We start from the raw sequence: 20,191 nt of genomic DNA on the forward strand, positions 1-20,191 counted from the left end.
CTGTCCCTATTGCATGTTCTTGCCTCCTTTGTTGTAAATTAATTGACCATATATACAGTTTGATTTCTGGGCCATCTGCTCTGTTACAATGATCTATGTGTCTATTTTATATCAATACCATATTGAATTGATTACCATAGCTTGGTAGTACAGTTTGAAATCAGGGAGTGTGATGCCTCCGGCTTTATTCCTTTTTCTCAGGACTGCTTTGGCTATTCGGGATCTTTCATGGTTCCACACAAATCTTAGGATTGTTCTATTTCTGTGAAAAATACCACTGGAATTCTGATAGGGATTGCACTAAATCTGTAGATGGCGTTGGAAAATATGGACATTTTAACAACATGAATTCTTCCAATCCATGAGCAGAAAATATCTTTCCATTTATTCAGATCTTCAACTTCTTTCATCAATGCTATAGTTTTCAGTGTTTAAGTCTTTCACCTCCTTGATTAAATTTAATCCTAGATACTTTGTTCTTCTTGATGCAGTCTGAAATGGGATTGTTTTCTTAATTTCTCTTTCTGATAGTTCATTCTTAGTCTATAAAAAAAAACAGATTTTTGTATATTGGTTTTGTACCCTGCAACTTTACCAAATTCATATATTAGTTCTAACAGTTTTTTGATGGGAGTCTCTAGGATTTTCTATACATAAAATCATGTTGTCCACACACAGTGAGAGTTTTACATCTTCCTTTCTAATTTAGATGTCTTTTATTACTTTTTCCTGCCTCATTGCTCTGGCTAGAATTTCCAATACTATGTTGAATAAAAGTGGCAAGAATAGGCATCCTTTTCTTGTTCCTAATCTTAAGGGAAAAGCTTTCAGTTTTTTGTCACTGAGCATAATGTCAGCTGTCACTTAGGGCCTTTATCATGTTGAGGTATGTTTACATCTATACCCACTTTGTTGAGAGTTTTTATCATAAATGGATGTTGAATTTGTCAACTGCTTTTTCTGCATCTATTGAAATGATCACATAATTTTCTTTCCTTTTAATATGGTGTATCACACTGACTGATTTGAAAATGTTAAAACATCCTTGCATCCCTTGAATAAATCACACTTGATCTTGGCATATGATGCTTTTAATGTATTGTTAAGTTCAGTTTGCTAATATTTTTGCCAAGGTATTTTTCATCTATGTTCATCAGGGATATTGATCTATATTTTGTGTGTGTGTGTGTGTGTGTGTGTGTGTGTGTGTGTGTGTGTGTGTGTGTGTGTGTGTGTGTGTGTGTGGTGTCCTTGTCTGGTTTTCGTATCAGAGTAATGCTGACCTCATAAAGTGAGTTTGGAAGCATTCCCTCTCTTCAACTTTTTGGAAGAGTTTGAGAAAACTTTAGGTATTAAATCTTCTTTGAACATTTTTTGATAGAATTCACTAGGGAAGCCTTCTGGTCCTGGACTTTTTGTTTGTTGGAAAGTTTTCGATTCAATCTCCTTACTAGTCTATTCTGATTTTTTACATCTTCATGATTCAGTCTTGGAAGACTGTATGTTTCTAGGAACTTATCCATTTCTTCTAGATTGTCCAGTTTGTTGGCACATAAGTGTTTGTAGTAGTACTTATGATCCTTTGTACTTCTTTGGTATCAGTTGTAACTTCTCCTCTTTCATTTCTGATTTTATTTATTTGAGCCCTCTCTTTTTTTTCTTAATGAATCTAGCTAAAGGTCTGTCGACTCTGCTAATCTTTTCAAAGAACCAGCTCTTAGTTTCACTGATCTTTTCTATCTTTTTAGTCTTTATTTCATTTATTTTCAATCTGATCTTTATTATTTCCTTCCTTCTACTAATTTGGGGCTCCATTTGTTCTTTTTCTAGTTCCTTTAGGTATAAAGTTAGATTGTTTGAGATTTTTCTTATTTCTTGAGGTAGGCAGTTATCACTAGGACTGTGCCTCTCAGAACTACTTTTGCTGCATCCCATAGATTCTGGTATGTTGTAGTTCCATTTTCATTCGTCTCCAGGTATCTTTTTTATTTCTTCTTTGATTTCTTCACTGACCCATTGGTTGTTCAATAGCATGTTGCTTAATCTCCATATATTTGTGATTTTTCTGTCTTCTTGTAATTGATTCCTAGTTTTATATCACTGTGGTTGGAAAAGATGCTTGATATGATTTAAATCATCTTAAATATATTGAGACTTGTTTTGTGGCCTAACATATGATCTATCCTGGAGAATGTTCTATGTGCATTTCTGAAGATTGTGTATTCTGCTGCTTTTGGATAGAATGTTCTGTACCTATCTATTAAGTCCACGTGGTCTAATATATCATTTAAGGCCAATGCAATGTTTCTTTATTGATTTCTGTCTGGATGATCTATTCATTCATGTAAGTGGGGTATGAAAGTCCCCTACTATTACTGTATTATTGTCAATTTTTCCCCTTAGGTCTGTTAATACTTGCTTTGTGTATTTAGATGCTGCTACGTTGGGCATAAAAATATTTACAAATGTTATATCTTCTTGCTGGACTGACCCTTTTATCATTATATAGTGTCCATCTTTGTCTTTTATTACAGTCCTTGTTTTAAAGTCTATTTGGTCTGATATCAGTATAGCTACCCCTGCTCTCTTTTCATTTCTATTTACATGAAACATCTTTCCCCATCCCTTCACTTTCGGTCTCTATGTGTCTTGAAGTGAGTCTCTTGTAGGTAGCTCATAGTGGTCTTCTGGGTTTTTTAAATCCATTCAGCCACTCTATGTCTTTTGATTGGAGAATTTAGCTCTATTATTTATATTCTATGTTAAATTTAAGGTATATACTTACTGACATTTTGTTGTGTTTTGTTTTTTTTGTTTTGTTTTTTTTTTTGGTCTGTTTTATACTTCCTCTCTGTTCCTTTCTTCTTCTCTTGGTTTCTTCCCTTGTGCTTTGATGACTTTCTATAGTGTTGTGCTCAGATTCCTTTCTCATTATCTCTTGTGTTATCTATTATGAGATTTTGCTTTGTTGTTACCATGAGACTCGTATATATCATATATAGTTATATAATATATATATATGTTATCACTCTTATATATATATATAGCAGCCCATATATATAGCAATCTATTTTAAGTTGACAGCAGGTTGTCTGAATGCATTCTAAAACTCTACATTTTTACGCCCCCCCAACATTTTATATTTTTAATATCACATTTTACATCTTCTTTATTTTATGTATCCCTTAACCACTGTAGTTATGGTGAATTTTAATACTTTTATCTTTTAACCTTCATACTAGCTTTACAAGTGATTAGTCCACTACTTTTACCAAATATTTACATTTCCCAGTGAGATTTTTACTTTCATATATTTTCGTGTTACTAATTAGTCCCCTTTCTTTTCAGCTTAAAAAAGCCCCTTTAATATTTCTTGGAGGGCCAGTTTAGTGTTGATGAGCTCCTTTAGCTTTTGGAAAGCTCTTTATCTCTCTTTCAGTTGTGAATGATAACCTTGCCAGGCAGAGTATTCTTTTTTTTTTTTCCTTTAAGATTTTATTTATTCATTTGAGAGAGAGAGAAAGCATGAGCAGAGGGGAGAAGCAGAGGGAGAGGGAGAAGCAGGCTCCCCGCTGAGCAGGGAGCCTGACATGCAGCTGGATCCCAGGACCCTGAGATCATGACCTTAGCCAAAGGCAAATGCTTAACCATCTGAGCCACCCAAGCGCCCCAGGTAGTGGACGTGTTTTCCTTTCTGCATTTTGAATATATCATGCCACTCCCTGCTCGCCTACAGTGTTTCTGCTGAGAAATCTGCTGATGGTCTTATGGGGGTTGCCTTGTACCAAACAAGTTATTTTTAAGATTCTCTCTGTATCCTTAACTTTTCACATTTTAATTATAACATGTCTTGGTGTGGTCTCTTTGGGGTCATCTTGTTTGGAACTCTCTGGGATTCCTGGATCTGGATGTGTGTTTCCTCCCGGGGTTATGGAAGTTCTCAGCCATTATTTCTTCAACTAAGTTTTCTGCCCCTTTCTCTCTCTCTTCTCCTTCGGGATTCCTATAATGTGAATATTAGTACACTTGATGTTGTCCCATAAGCCCCTTACGCTACCTTCATTGTTTTTAGTTCTTTTTTCTTTTTGCTCTTCTTCTGGTGAGTTACACTGCCCTGTCTTCCAGCTCACTGATTCCATCTTCTGCTTCAGGTAGTCTGCCGTTGAAACCTTCCAGTGTATTCTTCAGTTCCAGTTATTGTATTCTTCAGTTCTACTATTTCTATTTGGCACTTATATTTTCTATCTCTCTGTTGAAATTCTCACTGTGCTTATCCATTCTTTTTCCAGGTTTGGTGAGTACCTTTAAAACCATTACTTTGAAATCTTTATCATGTAAATTACTCATCTCTGTTTCATTAAAGGTTTTTTTCCCTAGGGTTTCATCTTGTTCTTCCATTTGGAACATATTCTTCTGTCTCCTCATTTTGCTTGAGTTTCTGTGTCAGTTTCTATGCATTAGGTGAAACAGCTCTATGCATTAGGTAAAAGAGCCCTCTCTCCCAGTCTTGCAGGAGTGGCCTTATGTAGGAGATGAACTTTATTGTTCAACCGTGCCCTAGCTCTTGTTTGTCTCTTGAATCTTTATGCCCGATTTTTCCTAAGTGGGTCCCAGTTGTGGAGGGTATGCCAAGATTTGTCAGTCTTCCAGACGGAGGGATTTCAGTCAGCACCTGGTCTCAGGTTGTTTGGAATCTAGACCCTCAAGCAGCAGGTTTTAAGGTATGCATATATATGTATATATATATATATATATATAGTCCTATGAGATCATAATCACAGACCCTGCTGGCCTGCAAAACAAGCAGTCTGGAGATGTGCCTTCAGTGATAGTTGCAAAATATGAGGCTCCTCTCTGGGAGGTACCAGCAAGATTTCTGGGGGGTATAGCAAGGTCAGCTCAAAGGCAGTACCCCCATGTTCCCTGATAGCACCTCCAGAGTCTCTAGATGTGTGGCAAACCTGAAGCCTGACCCTCAAGCTAAAGCTCCAGGACAAGTAAATAAGCCTTTTCCATCAGATAACTGGGGGTGGTATCAGTCTGCTGTCTGTGCAGAGCCCTGGGGATGGCAGTCTGCCAAGAACTGTCTCCAATTGTTTCAGACCTGTATGACCCAGAAACACAATCCCCCTCGGCCACTGGAGTCAGGTGCTCAGACATCCCCTATGTGGGCTACATACACAGGGCAGCAGGTGGGGGCAGGGCTTTTGTCCTACTGGCTTAGGCAGGGTCTCAGGAAGGAGCACAGGGGATGTCCACCAGTGCTAGCAGGGTAGAGGGAGAGTGACAAAATGGCATCTGACAGCACCGGCACTTACAGGGTAGGAGGAGAATACCCAAAATGGCCCCCGCCAGCGTCCCCATCCCCAGAGAGAGTCCCAACAGGCTCTTGCCCTTCTGGCAGACACTTTAAGAATAGCAAATGAATCTCTTGGTGTATGCGCTTTTCAAACTGCTGCTTCTGCACTATCCCAGGATGAGTGAGCATATACATGAGCCCTTTAAGAGTGGAGTCTAGGTTCCCTACAGCCCTATGGCTTTTTCAGACATATGCCCTGCTGGTTTTCAAAACCAGATGTTTTGGGGGCTCGTCTCTCTGGTGCAGGTCCCAAGGGTTGGGGTACCTGATGTGGGATACAAACTCCTCTCTACACAGGGACAAGCTCTGTATTTGTGAGATCCCTCCCAAATGTGGGTCGCTGTGCTGAGGGTGGAGTTTTTGGCAAGACCCATCTCGATGTGGTCTGTTTATCCATTGTGAAGGAGCTTATTCTGGTAATTTTCAGGTCTTTTTCAGGGGAAATTTTTCCCTAGGTAGTAACTGTTGTGTCTATTAGAGGAGGTGAGTTCAGGATCTTCCCACACTGCCATCTTGAACAGAAGCTCCCTCATCACACAGAGCACTTGGATCAAAAGATGCCTCAGACCTTTAAAGAATCAAAGTGCACAGAGGTGCCTGGGTGGCTCAGTCAGCTAAGCATTCATTGGACTTTTGGTGTCTGCTCAGATCTTGATCTCAGGATTGTGAGGTAAAGCCCCACACTGGGTCCCCCGCTGAATGTAAAGCCTACTTAAGTAAATTTTTTTAAATTTTTTTAAAAACTAGGCGCCTGGGGCACCTGGGTGGCTCAGATGGTTAAGTGTCTGCCTTCGGCTCAGGTCATGATCCCAGGGTCCTGGGATCGAGTCTCGCATCGGGCTCCCTGCTCCTTGGGAGCCTGCTTCTCCCTCTGCTTCTCTCTCTCTCTCTGTCTCTCATGAATAAATAAATAAAATCTTTAAAAAACAAAAAACTGGGAACCTGGGTGGTTCAGTTGGTTGAGCATCTGCCTTCGGCTCAGGTCATGATCCCAGGGTCCTGAGATTGAGCCCCACGTTGGGCTCCTTGCTCAGCAGGAAGCCTGCTTCTCCCTCTCCCTCTGCTCCCCACTCGTGCTCTCTCTCTCTCACTATTTCAAATAAATAAAATCTTTTTTTTTTTTTTTTTTAAAAAGATATTTATTTGACGGTGAGAGACACAGTGAGAGAGGGAACACAAGCAGGGGGAGCAGGAGAGGGAGAAGCGGGCTTCCCGCCGAGCACGGAGCCCGATGCGGGGCTCGATCCCAGGACCCTGGGATCATGACCTGAGCCGAAGGCAGACGCTTAACGACTGAGCCACCCAGGCGCCCCAAATAAATAAAATCTTTAAAAAAAATTTTTAATTAAGAAAAAGAATCCAAGTGCTCAATAATTGCTTGTTAATGAATTAATAGCATGACTCCTGAGCACGCTGAAGTGTGTCTACCCTCATATTGATAGAGAACCAGAAATGGGCGTGGAGGCATGGGCAGAGAAGTCAGGAATCAGAGAACGGCCTCTTGGATCTCCGCTTATGGGGAAGGTACCTACTATATATATGTCTCAAAGGAGCAAACTCTTTGAAGTCTGAAGCAGGCTGAGGTCTTCCATCCAGTTTTTCCAATTCCTTGGCCACAAGGAGTTGCTGAGGTTTCTTGTCTTGCTGGGATGCCAGATTTCTCAAGGTTTGCAGACTCAGCTTTGCACATTTTTCCTCAACCTTAAATGCTAGTGCACAGTCTGCCCTGTGAGCTGATCAGATATCATTAACCCCAAAACAGTAGCCCAGCGCTTGCACCCCAGGTCACCCAGCCACATCCGGGTGGCTCTGAGTGTGGTGCAGCTGCTTGCCCTTCCCCACACTCCTCACCCAGTTCTCTCACTGAGCTGGGTCACTGTCCTCACAGCACAGTCGAGCAGGAGGAAGAGCAATGACCCAGAGGCTGAGCTACACAGTGTGGACTGCACTTTCACAAACAGAGAACCTTTCCACCGCAAAGCATTTCTTTTCCAAGAGATGCTGAGAGGGAGCAGGGAGAAAATAAAACACCAAGGGGTTTTCAAATGTGAAACCCCACTCAGCCTTTGTTCTTATTTGATGAATGCACAAACCATGAGGCAGATGACAGGCCAAAAAACACTGTTGTGCTAAGAAAGTATATTTCCTCGAGTCCAGCCTACGATCTCCGGGGAGAGGTAAGTTTGATGAATGATCGGTGCCGACGAGGACTTCACCAGCAGCCCACTGCAGCATCATCTAAACTAGCAGTGGGGATTCATTAAGGACCCAGAGCTGCCTCTTCCTCTGTTTCCTTCTGCCTCCCTGCCACTGTGACATTTCACAGGAGAGGCTCTACCGAGGTAGGTGATAAGAAAACCTTCAAAACAAATACACTGTGGGAAGTCAAAATGTCAAGTCCATTGCACTGCCTGAGAAGGAAGACCTGGGAACCGTACAGGCCCGGGTCTTCTCCCTTCCCATCTGCAGTTATGAGAGGATGGGGAGCAAGTTTGATGCATGGTAGGTGTGGTATTTGCTGGGTAGATGAGTAAACGAATTCCCAGCAGAGGCTTGGATCTGGAGTGGCCAGCTGGCTTTCTTAAAGACCTGTCACTCAGGGACTCACATTCTTCAGAGATGCCACATAAATTAGCAAGGGGTACAAAGCGGCCAAGCCCTTGGCAGCTTCCAGAGCTTCCAGCCCTCCTCCTACAGTTCCGGTAGCCTTAGCAGGAGAAGCTGTCTGCTCCAGAGTCCAAATTCTAGATTACCCCCAAGCCCCTGCCAGCACAAGCCCTGCGCACACACAAACACTCAGAAGCTACTTCAAACAACACCTCTCGCCCAGCAAGATCAAGTGCCCTGTCCTTGCCAGTTTCCCAGGCTGACCCATACAGTGAAGAGAGGGGCGGGAAGGGCAGGGGCCTGTGCTATCTTCCAAAGATCAGTGGGGTCTATTCCCAAATAGTCTAATTCTCCTCCTTCTGGGCACATGAAGGGACTGCACATCCATGTCCTCCCAGCCCTGAGCACACGTGCCTTCACGAGGTGGAGTCTTTCCCCCAGCCCCGGGATTCTGACCGGTCCTATGACTTGCTTTGACCAAGCAGCCAATGGATGTACATTGTGAGGCCTCAGAGCCTAGAGCCCAAGAGGTCCTGGAGATCCCATTTTCACCTGAAAGGCTAGCTTCCTTGGGAGGGACCCAGGTGAGAGGCTGCACCAATCACCAGACAGGTGCTGAGGCTCTCAGCCCGGCCAGGCCCTGCAGAGCCACCAGGTGACTGCCGCCACATTAATAGGCTTAGGTAATGAGACCAGCCCAGCCTGGCCAGCAGGGCTAGGCCACAGAGTTGTGAGCAAACAAAATGTTTCTTGTGTTAATCTACTACATTTTGGGGTGGTTGGTTCTGCGGCGATAAACAATCAATACAACACTCATCCAGCAAGTCCATGCAGCTATTCCCTAGAATGAGGTCATTCTCTATGCACTCATGTGGAAAGATGGCTAAAGAAGTTGCCAGTCAGTATAATACAATTCTATTTGTGGAAACTGTTAATAGGTAGACAGCTGGATGCCAGTCGCTCATAAAAATACCTGGAAAGAATAAAAACCAAAGTATTAACAGTGACTATTTCTGAGGGGCAGGATTACAGGAGATTTTCCTTTTATACAATTTATGTAATGTACGAATATTATAATGAATTTGTGTTATTTTTGCAACAATAACAAAGAAAAGTATGTTAAAAAGAAAATTCACCCTGAATTCTGCACAAGGTGATTTTTCCTAAAACATCTCTTTCAGCCTGTCATTCCCCCCATTCAGGGACCACCCCCAATACTGACTCCCTACTGCTAGCCTCCTAGAATCTGACCCTCCTCCGGGTGGCATTCAAGGTGCCCCCAGCGTGGAGCCCACCTCTTGCCAGCTATGTCCCTCCCTCCTCTCTGCGCTCATCTCCAAGTCACACCCATCTCAACCCCAACCTCCACCACTGCAAACCCTCAAAGAACCCCTTCCTTTGCTTCCCCAAATCTCACCCCTCCCTCGAGGCCCAGCCCGATTTCCCCTGGGTTCCTCTACGGGTCCCCAAGAAAGTTCCACCCAGCCCTGCCCTGGACAGGATGGCGTACTATATTATCCTCCCTGCACTGCAGGTACCTGCAGGTACTGCCGGTACCTCGAGGGGGACCTTCACAGACACAGGCGGGCTGACCATCACCAGCTCCAACTGCTCTGGCTAACAGTGGGAGAGGGGAAAAGCCCAGACAGGCAGTTCCAACCCACGTCCCTCTCTGTGCCCACAGCCTAGATGGCGGGTGATGCCTTGGCCTGGAGCTTCCTCCCCACCCGCCCATCTCCAGCAGCAAGTGGGAGCCAATTTGCAACAGCTGCTAATTCAGAGTGACTCATGCCTTCAGGGCTGCTCTAGGGGCTCTCCCTCCCCACCTTCCAGGTCCCACAAGCTGCATTCACATCCAAACTCTGGCTTCAAACCTAATTGCCTTCCTGGGGGGCCCAACGGCACTTCCTCCCTCAGGTGGCTGCAATGTGCACGTCCAGTTTTTTAAACAAAGCTGTTTAGAATCTCTCAGGATTAAGACAAGTGGAAAATTGCAAGCCCAGACCTCTACCTCACTTTCTCTAAAACACAACATGTCATTCTACGTGTTCACACACCCCCATTCAAAGGCAGCCAGTCACCCTGCCCCTCTGAGCCCTTCTATAGGGCTCCGCCCAAGTGGGGGCTGGGGACTTGCTCCGGCAGGATCCGCTCCCTCTGGCCCAGGCACCACCACCCCCAAGGCTTGTCAGAGAGTAGCAGGCCCCTCAGCCTCAGTTTCCCCACTGTGGCAGGTGGCCAGGTGAGAGGGCTGAGCAGGACTATCAGGCGTTGTGTTCAAGTCTTACACTGCCCTCTAAGGAGGAGGCATTCACGTCGCAGGTATATAGTGATGGACTGAAAGGGCTCAGGTGGGCCTCTCACCTGAGTCCCAGAACAATGCAAGAGAACTCCTTCCCAAACCCACGCGGGCATACCCAGCCACACACACACTGGGGCAAACACACACAGACTAACCCCCCCCCACACACACACACACACAGACACATGTGCCTGGCCACACCTTGTTCCAGCCTTGCTCTGAATACCCTCCCAGAGTTCACGTCCCTCCCCCTCACCCACTGTTCTCAGAGGCCCGTCCCCAGCCGCAGCCCCTCGCCCTGACTCAGAGCCTGACCCGCGGCCCTCCCTGGGGGTGGGCGGAGCACAGCAGGCCTGTGCCACGGGCAACGTGTGCCCCTGTGGCGTGGCAGGTGGTGGGCACCGCTGTGCAGACAGCCTGGGCCACTCCAGGACACTTCCCAGGCACAGCTGGGCCTTGGTCAAGTCTTACAATCATTTATTCGTTTTAATTTTTCTTTTTAACCCGAGAAAGGGCAGTTTTTCCAATGTGCACAAAGGTGCTGTAAGGGTTAGCAGTGGCCTACGCTGCTAAAGCCAAGACCAAGAACTCACCAAGATCCTGTGCCAGGGTTGCAGGACCCTCAGCCTTCCTGCAGGGAGGCTCAAGCCTCCCCCAAAAGCGGGGGGATCCCCAGGGGGTCTGCTGAGATGACTCTGCAGACTCTCTGGACAGTCGTCCCTCCTCATCCTCCCCTTTCCCAACCCCATCACAAGGTCGGATATTTGAACGAACACTGACCGCTGAACATAAAAATGATCACAAGACTCTCAAAAAGCAAGTGAGTATTCAAAGCACAGTTAATTTCCAGCCACGGTATGGGGAGTGGGGAAGGAAGCCGGAGGGGAGAAGGGGTGCGGTAAACTCAAAAGCACAGATAGTATTAAACAATGAATGGTCAAAAAATAATGCACCTTCACTCCTGAGTATGAACTAAAGCATGCATGCGGTGACACTCCAAGCCGGCAGAGGTGCTCCTTCTGGCTCCGTCCCGTTCACAAGGGCCTCAGCCCAACTCAGGCTGAGTTGTTGGTTCAGGAGGAGGGAAAGGGTTTGGACGCTGGACTACCCCCAGGCAGGAACCCTAGTTTCATGATGCTGTGGTTATACTTGAAGCTGAAATTATTAACTCATCAGGCTGGAGTGCAGCAATGGAACTTTCTAGCTCCTAAATGCAGCAGGCAGGGGCAGGAGGCAGTTAAAATAAAAGTAGCACCAGTGGAGCGCCTGGGCGGCTTAGTGGTTAAGCGTCTGCCTTCGGCTCAGGTGATGATCCCGGGGTCCTGGGATCGAGCCCCACATCGGGCTCCCTGCTCAGCGGGAAGCCTGCTTCTCCCTCCCCCACTCCCCCTGCTTGTGTTCCCTCTCTCGCTGTGTCTTTCTGTCAAATAAATAACATCAGCACAGGACAAAGTCAGGCCGCAAGAGCCTGCCACCAACCAGACAGGCGACCATCTCTGTAAACAACCTCCGCCCCCAGTCCGACTTCCCTCAAAAATCAGGGCCTCCGGTTTAATCATTAACTTCACTCTTTCCTCCTCCATCCACCTCTAGGCCAGAGGCAGGGAGGGCACTTGAGAGGAGGAGGTATTTGGGAAGCCCAGGGGCTGGAAGCCAAAAACCCCCTCTTCTCACTCAGAAACCACCTTTGTCAGAGCTAAAGGAACCTCAACAACTGGCTGTCCAGACCCCCACTTTGCAGGTGAGGAAACCAGCCTGAGCCACAAAGCCCGTAAGAGGCAGAGGCAGGAGCCGCATGAGAGCCTGCATCCCAGGAGCTGGTCATCATCCCGGAGGCTCAACAGCAGGACGAGAAATGGCAACGCCAAAGCCCTGGGAGGCCAAACCCATAGGAGAGGATAAGCTTCCTGCCCGGAGGGTCCCTCCCTCAGGTCTCCCTCCCAGATGTACAGAAGGAGGCCGGTCTTCTGGCCAGAAGTGACTGGTGACAGCAGGGCCTGTCTGTCTCCCCAGGGCTTTGCGGGCCTCCCGAGAAGCTCACCCCCAGGTTCTGCCCTGGCAGGACCTCCCCAGGAGCAAGCCCCACAGAGTCTCCATGAAGGGCCAGGAGGTGCTGAGCGGCAAGGAGCGACACAGAGTCCTCGAGCCTTTCCCTCCCTGCGGCCTGCTCTCCACCAGACCCTTTCCTTCAGCTCAGGCCTGGCTGCCCCGAGCCGTCCATCCACAGGCAGTGCTCCAAATCCCAGAGCAGCGACAATGAAAGCAGACACCCCACCCAGGCCCCGGGGAGGAGGGGGAAGACTTAAAATGGGAGCTCCCACATTCCTGCCGCAGCAGGCCAAAGGACAGACCTGGAGGCAAGTCTCAGGAGCCGCGAGAAGGGGCAGCAGGTCTGCAGTGGGAAGGGCAGGCGCTGCGGTAGTCAGGCAGCTCGGGTTGGAACCCCTGCCCCACCTCCCACTACCGATGGGTCTCCGGCAAGTCCCTGCCGCGCTCTCAGCCCCAGCTGCAGCCCCTGTAACATGGGGGCAAATGAGCACTACCTCGCAGGACTCTGGGGAAAAGTCAATGAGATTTAAAGTAAGGTTTGATACGACTTCAAGTAAATTCGTTGTGGACACAGAGTCTGAAACCGAGGCTCCTGATGAGGATGACAAATGTGAGCACTGGCATCCTAAGTATGACATACAAAGTACGGCAGGACAAGAAGAGGTCTGAGGCCACTCCTGGGACACCATACCCTCTCTGCTGGAACTCACGGAGCAAGGAATCTTTTGGCAAGGTGAGCTATCAGCCAGCACCATCCTTCCAACTGCCACCCCCTTCCCCACCCCCACACTGCTGAATTCTTAGAAGGTGAGAGATTTACATATCACCCAGCAGGAGGAAGCCACAGGATAAAACACACATAAATTAAAACACAAAAAGGCCCAGGTCTGTAAGCAGCACCCCCACAGCGAACCGGAATCAGCACCATCCACCAAGGCTGCCTACCTGCCTAAGGAGCTCCTGCTAGCTCCCACTGGCGGCAGGCCTTGATGCGCCAGTGCTGGGAACAAAAGCAGCTCTCAGCAAGACCCCAGGAGCCTGTGGGAGCACAAATCAGGATCCTGGTGAGGGTCCCGGCAGAGGGTACCCACCCGAAGGGCCATGGGCATGACTGCAGCGGCCACTACAGAGGAAAAGAGACAGGTAGGATTGGCCAGATTCCCCCAGATTCTTTTCTGGCCAGCTAGGGGGAGGTCCTCCACCCTGGCTCCCAAGCCTGCTGGGAGGGGACAGGAAGCAGGAAGTTACAGGCCTCTCCTGCTTCCCTAGGTCTCCTCCCTGTAATCAGGGTGGTCAGGAAAGAAATTGAGAGTACTATCCTAACTGTCAGAAATAGCGGGGAGGGGCAGCTGGGTGGCTCAGTTGGTTAAGCGACTGCCTTCGGCTCAGGTCATGATCCTGGAGTCCCGGGATCGAGTCCCGCATCGGGCTCCCTGCTCGGCAGGGAGTCTGCTTCTCCCTCTGACCGTCTTCCCTCTCGTGCTCTCTGTCTCTCATTCTCTCTCTCAAATAAATAAATAAAATCTTAAAAAAAAAAAGAAAAGAAATAGCGGGGAGGGGGTAACTGTCTCCTTAACCCCCAAAGCCCAGTTGAAGGAGCTTATCAAATCAAAGTCAAGAGCTAAGACAGAGAGACATCTAGAAAATATCAGCATCCCATTCTATCCTTCCTCCCCAATCCACAGTTAAGGGCAAGAGAGACTTTAGACAGTTTATAACACACACACTTTCAGAGACCCCACCACACGATGGACCCAGACTGACCTGTTCCTTTGAATTTCCTGCAAACACCTTGGCCGCTGACAGATAAGAGAAGATCCCAGGATATTCCTGCAGGAAAATAAAAAATTAAGTCACCACTCTGCTGGGAAGCCACTCCAGGGTGAACTCTGTCCAGCAATGGCCACTCTTTGGGGAGGCAGCCTCCCCCCTAGAATCTATTCAATCAACAGATGCAGAAGGCCAGAAATGGCAAACTGGTTTCAGCTGTGGTGCCAGTGCCGCTCAGCTAATAGTGGGTGCCTGAAGCATCGGGCGCAGAACCCAAGCCCTGGCTCAGCAGTCAAGATAGCTGTGATCAATTAGTGATGTCTGCTATGGGCAGTTACAGAGGTAACAGTATCCATGTTAAACCTATTTGCCATCCCTGGGTAGACCCTTGGCATCAAGGATTTAACATCTGTAATTCTGACCACTGACAAATGATCTGAAGTTTCAAGATCTGTAAAACGATATAACTCTACTGAGACATGACTCTGACTCACATACCCTATGTGAGGAGCTGATGTAAAGGAACAGGCCACGTTGTTCTTTCCATCTCTACCACATCCACAGTTATCCTGTGGAGCAATAACAATGTGGCAGAAAATGGCCATCAGGCAAGAGAGAAAACTGGAGCGAAGTTGGAAGGGTAGTCAACTTGGGCTATGAAGACATATACAGGAGATATTTGGCTCTCTGCAGAACGTGACTCTGGAAAAAGCCAGGCCCATGTACAAATAAATATTGCTGTGGGTGCAAATCTGGCATTGTAGAAGGTGCAAGATTCATTTCTTGAGGACATCAGAGGTCCACATTGTGCCCACTCTGTGCCACTCAGCAGTGAGCACTGGGCCAGGAAGAACACAGAGGGAGCTGTAATCCACGTCCTGAAGGGGCTTCCCATCTACTTGGAGAAAGGATGGTAAGCACTGGGAACAGTAAATGGCACTGCCCACTGACAGTCACCCAGCTCAGAATCGGCTTCAATCCAATCCCCCTTCCTCCTTTCCTCATCCCCCATCCAATCAATTCACAAAGGCCCTCCACCCTGCCTCCAAAATGTCCCCAGTCCGGCTCCTCTCCTCGCCATTCCTCACAGATTCCCAGTGCTCTCCCCGCCATGATTTCCCCCTTCCCAGACCCCAGACTCTCCCTCCTTAGGCCTAGCCCTGCTTCTGTAGCCCCTATGCAAAAACGTGCAAAGCTCCTGAGCCTCCCAATGCTGACTGCTTTCTGCACAAGGTGGGCACTCAGCTTCTCGTGGATGGGTGGATGGATGGGTGGATGGATCGATGGATGGATGGATGGATCGATGGATGGATGGATGGATGGATGGGTGGGTGGATAGATGGATGGATGGATGGAATTCCTTGGCTGCACATGTGCAGCCACCACAACAGGTCCACTGTCTACCTGTCCAGGCTTTCCTCCCTCTGCTTCCCTTCACACAACCTACTCATCAGCCCACACTCTCAGTGCCTCTCCGCAGGCTGATTCTTCCTCTCTTCTGCTGAAGTGCAAGCCACTCTTGCAAATTCACATCAAACACCCCCTGCTGCGTGAGGTGCTTCTCCAGAATTGGGGTGATCAATCCCCCTGTTTGAACCCACACAATACAGTAGGCCACTCACCTTATACCTTGAAATACCACTTTTTGAAGACCTTTCTTAACCTTTACTGCATTATATACCCCACGAAGACAAGGACCTTTACGTTTTTTCATTTTTTCATCATCAGAACTTAGCACAGACTCTTGTACTATGACACACGCATTAAGTGTTTGCGGAATTCACTAAAGAATCGCCCTGGGCAGTGGATAAAAGCCAGGAGAGATGAAGACAGAAAATGCCAGAGGAGTTCCAAGGAAAAAGAGGTGCTTTGGGGATGGGTGGCCAGGGAAGGCTCCAGGAAGGAATTCAAACATGAATAAGGTCTTGAAAGTGGGGGAGGATGAGGTGGGGAAGAGCACTCCAGAAAAGTGGAACAGTGTAAACTCAGGGACAAAGAAGGAATGAGCAAAGCATGCTTGGGAGATGAGTTTGGCTGGAACCAAGGGTCCCTGGGGGAGAAGGCTGGGAGATAAGGCTACACAGGAAGGCTGGAGATGGATAGGAAGGATGCTGAGTGCCAGGCTAAGGTACCTGGATTTGATCCATTCCCTCTCAGTCAGTGAGGATGACCATCACACCAGGCCTGGGCTTTCATGGTAGAAGAAAAGAAGTCTTGTCCTCTCTTGCTCTGAGCTTATTAGTCTAGTCTCCTCAGCTAGGTTATAAATAACAACCACTATTTACTGCACACCTGCTGTGTGTGAGGCCCAAAGCTCCGAGCTTCACATACATTGTCTCATTGCTCCTTCTAATAGCCCCGAGAGCTTGGTATTGTTACCTTCATTTTGCAAGCAGGAAGCTAAAGCTACAAGAGGTGAAGGCACTTGCCCAAGGCCTCTCCCACTCACTCACTTAATACAGGAACTGGAGTTACAGACAAGGGAATAAGGGCCAGCTCTCTAGCCAGCCACCACAGGCCCAAGGCCTTCTTATTTAAGCTGGCCTGCTTCTCCACAACCCTCCTTATTAATTCCTCAAGGCCAACATGTATTGAGCACACAGTAAGAGCATAATAAAGCACACTAAGGAGAATGGTGGCTTGGTGGGGGGAAGAAATGGAGCATTACTGTTTAATGGGCATACAGTTTCAGTCTTGCAGGATGCAAAAGTTCTGGAGATCTGTTGCACAACTCTACATTTAAAAATGGCTAAGATGGTAAATTTTGTTTTGTTTCATACCACAATTTAAAAAATTTTAAATAGAGTGCACTTATTACTTGACTGATTGGCTGCCACTAGCATCTTCTATCGTTAATTATCTAATACAGGAAGAAACTCTAGAAACATTTCATTCCAGTAACCCTCGAAAACACAGAGCTGAAAAGGGGAGGTAACATGCCCAGGGCTGCACAAACAGATGGTGTTAGAGCTAAGATCAGAGCCCTGCTCTCCACAGACTCAATGGGGAAGAATGGCAGAGACAGCAGAGCATAATGCAAAACACATGGCGGGGTGGGGGGGGTGGGGGTCAGAAGCCACGGGTTCAAGTTCCGCTTCTTCCACCTAATGAGTTCTGTAACCTCAGAGAAGTCACTGACTCTCTCTGAGCTTCATTTTCCCAATCTATAAGAAGGCAATTATAAAGAACATAAACTTTACAAGATTATGTGTGAATCAAATAAAATTATGTACAGCTAATGTGCAGGGAAAGCACTTGGTCAACTACAAATTACTTTATAAACAGTGGTCATTATTATTAATACTAAATATCTGTTCATAGATTTAAAAATTAAAATCTGATTTAGTCAGACCAAAAAAATAAAAATAAAAAGCCCATTCCATTCTGGTCTACTCTCAGCTCTTCGGGGCCTTGCACACAACAGGTCTTCAATGAGTAAGTGCAGAGCTGGTTTACCCTTCAAGTTTCATCCACCTCAATCCTGTTCCCTCCCTCACCCCCAACCCAAAGCCCAGCTGCATCAGCCCTGCCAGGACCAGGTGGAAGATAGGAAGCCCCTGTGAATGAATGTCTGCCTCCCTGGCTGCATTCCTTAGCTAAATATAAATGATTTGTCCAGTCCATTGTTTGAAATTATCCTTAATACCTCACCTCCCTTCCCCATTACTTACGATGACAAGCTGACTGCACATCTTTATAGCAGAACATACATACAAAACATTCTCTGTGGCTATTTTTAGTAGAGAGAGGGAAGCTGCCGGGTATACAGGGATCAGAGCATGAGTCCTCAGTTTTCTCCACTGGTCCAGGAAAGCTTCCTGGAGGAGGAAATACCTGAGGCACCTCAGAGAAGGGGACAGCTGCAGGTCCGAAGGACACCCTCATATAATGAGTTTGCTTCTCTGAACCCAAGGGAAGTGAGCTGCCGCCCTCTTATCCCCATTTTTGGGATGGGAAGACACAAGCTGGTTGACACAACCCAGGAGATCCCACATTATCCCAATGCTGCAGGTTGGCCCAGACAGTACAGGCATTCGGAGAGGAGTTCAGGAAGAGGTCAGGATCTTTTTCAAAAAGAGGACATCAAAGATTCCAGTTCCGAGATACCTAAGTACAAATTCTGCTCACATAACAAGCCAGTTTCTTGTTTGGACTTTTTTTTTTTTTTCTAACCACAAGAAAGTTTTTTAAAGTCCCAAACTTGGATGCACAGATGGACTACATCTTCGAACTCGGAGTGTGCCAAAGCCCCGTCACTGTGAGTGCCGATCTGCCAGCGGTGGCCCAAGGAGTGGTCAGGGGGTGTCCGGGGGGGCCGCAGGCAGCATCCCAGTCCTGCCCGAGCTCCCCCCCCAACGCCCTCCCTGGGGGCGCTCTAGGGACTAGCCCAAGCCAGTCCACTGGGCCACACAGTCAGAAAGCCTTGACAGCTCTGAGGCTCTCCCCTTCTGCTGCATCCTAAAGCCCTCCCATCCCTTCACTTGGGATTCCGCTGTCCGCTCTCCCGCAGCCCCTTTCCCAAAGGGTCTTCCTCCGAGCCTCTCCCCCTGCAGACCCCTCTTCGCTCTGTTACGGGGCCCCGCGCACACACACCCCCTTCCCCAGCCGCTTCCCGCATCCTCACAGGGCGCCTACCCCATCCCTCCCTCTCAGCTCGCCCACAGCCGCCCTCCCGTCACCCCTCCCCGGGGCGCCCCCGAGCTGCTCCCCAAGACCGGGACCGGGGCGTGGGCTGGCCCGGCCCGCCCACAGCCGGCCCGAGCCCCGCAAGGTCTCGCGCTCCCGGGTCCCCGGCCCGCCCCGGGCCGCACTCACCGCGCTCGGAGAACGTGGGGTCCCGCCTCGCGCCCGCTCCCGCACCGCCGGCACCGCCGCCGCCACCGCCGCCGCCAGCGGAAACGGGGGGCGGGGCCGGGGACTCGCGGCGGGGGGCGGGGCCTGCCCGGGAATGGCGAGGCCGCGGGGCGGGGCCGGCCGCGGGGCGGGGCGGGGCGGGGCGGGGCCGAGGGGCTGAGGGGCCGCGGCCCGAGCGCCAGCGGAGGGGGGGGCTCGGAGCCCCGGGAGGGAGCGGGAGCCCCGCCCACACCCCCTGGCCGCCCCGCCGTGTGCGAGCCGGAGGGACCCCGCGGGGAACCCACGGGCGCGCTGGGCACCGCCGTCCCGCGCTAGGGGTGGCCGCCCTCTGGGCTTCCTTCCGGAAGCCTTCCTCCCTCCCGCCGCGGGGTTCCCGACCGGCCGCTCCGCCGAGACGTCCGCAAGACGCCCGTCCGCTGCCCCCCGCGGGCCCGGGCCGCCGCCGAGAGCGGACGTGGGGACTGGGCAGCCGGGACCCGGGAGCCCGCGCGCTCGCCCCGCCCCGAGGGCCGTCGCCGCCTGGGTCGCCGCTGTCCCCCGCGGGCCGCGCCGGCCGGCCTACCGCCCCCTCCCCCACGCCTGAGAAATCCGTCCCCGGTGTTTGGGGCGGACCAGTTGAGATGTTGACGACGCGAGTGTGTAGTGATCCAGTCCGCAGATACCCAGGAGGAGGAGCCGCTATCGGTCTCCCCAGGAGCGAAAGGCCTCCAAGTGCGGGTAAAGGGCACCGTGTGGCAGAGGGACTGGATTGAAGCAGGAAAAACTCAAGTTAGGCATCTCTGGCCCAGCGCTTCCAATAGGCCTTACTGGGCCTGAGGTCTGGAAGCCAGAAGGCCTCGACCCTTTTCCGAAGTGAGGCTGAACAGCCGTCGCTTCTCCACAGCATTACTGTTAAGTGGATGCTGTGCTTCCCACGTGCACGGTCGTGGGCTGAGTATGAGTTGCGTCGGATTTTTTAAACCTGACTGTAGTCACCAGGGTCCCCTTGGCCTCTCCTAATTAGACTGGCAGTTTCTACTCATCTCCCGGGCCCCCTCCCCTTTAGACGCTCACAGTCTTGCCTGTGTCCATTACATAACCAAATAATCCACCTCCTTCTGACTCCCCTTTTCCTTCCTTCAAAGCCTTGTTCACGACAACCCCCCCCCATAGAGTCTTCCTACACTAACCACCACCAGCCCCAGTGTCTCCAGTCACTGGGGCAGCCCTTTAGCACAGTATGGCTAGCTCTGCCTAGCTTCCAGAAGAGG

General features: G+C 49.2%; 1 protein-coding gene across 4 annotated transcripts in view; it reads right to left on the reverse strand.

Annotated features, from left to right (window-relative positions):
- TSPAN9 (tetraspanin 9) overlaps window positions 1-18,987 on the reverse strand; it is a 196,679-nt gene extending 177,692 nt beyond the window's left edge. For 2 of the 4 annotated variants that reach the window (XM_027594415.2, XM_027594414.2), the window contains exons 1-2: window positions 18,903-18,987; window positions 14,082-14,147 (exon numbers count right to left, since the gene is read on the reverse strand). The gene's annotated coding sequence lies outside the window, so the exon portion shown is untranslated. Of the gene's footprint in view, window positions 1-13,262; window positions 13,441-14,081; window positions 14,148-18,902 lie in introns of those variants that run through there. The other 2 variants (XM_027594409.2, XM_027594412.2) reach the window with 2 other exon arrangements.
- Window positions 18,988-20,191: the final 1,204 nt, after the last annotated feature.

This window comes from Zalophus californianus, chromosome 9, assembly GCF_009762305.2.
Source record: "Zalophus californianus isolate mZalCal1 chromosome 9, mZalCal1.pri.v2, whole genome shotgun sequence".
Classification (NCBI taxonomy): Eukaryota; Metazoa; Chordata; class Mammalia; order Carnivora; family Otariidae; genus Zalophus; species Zalophus californianus.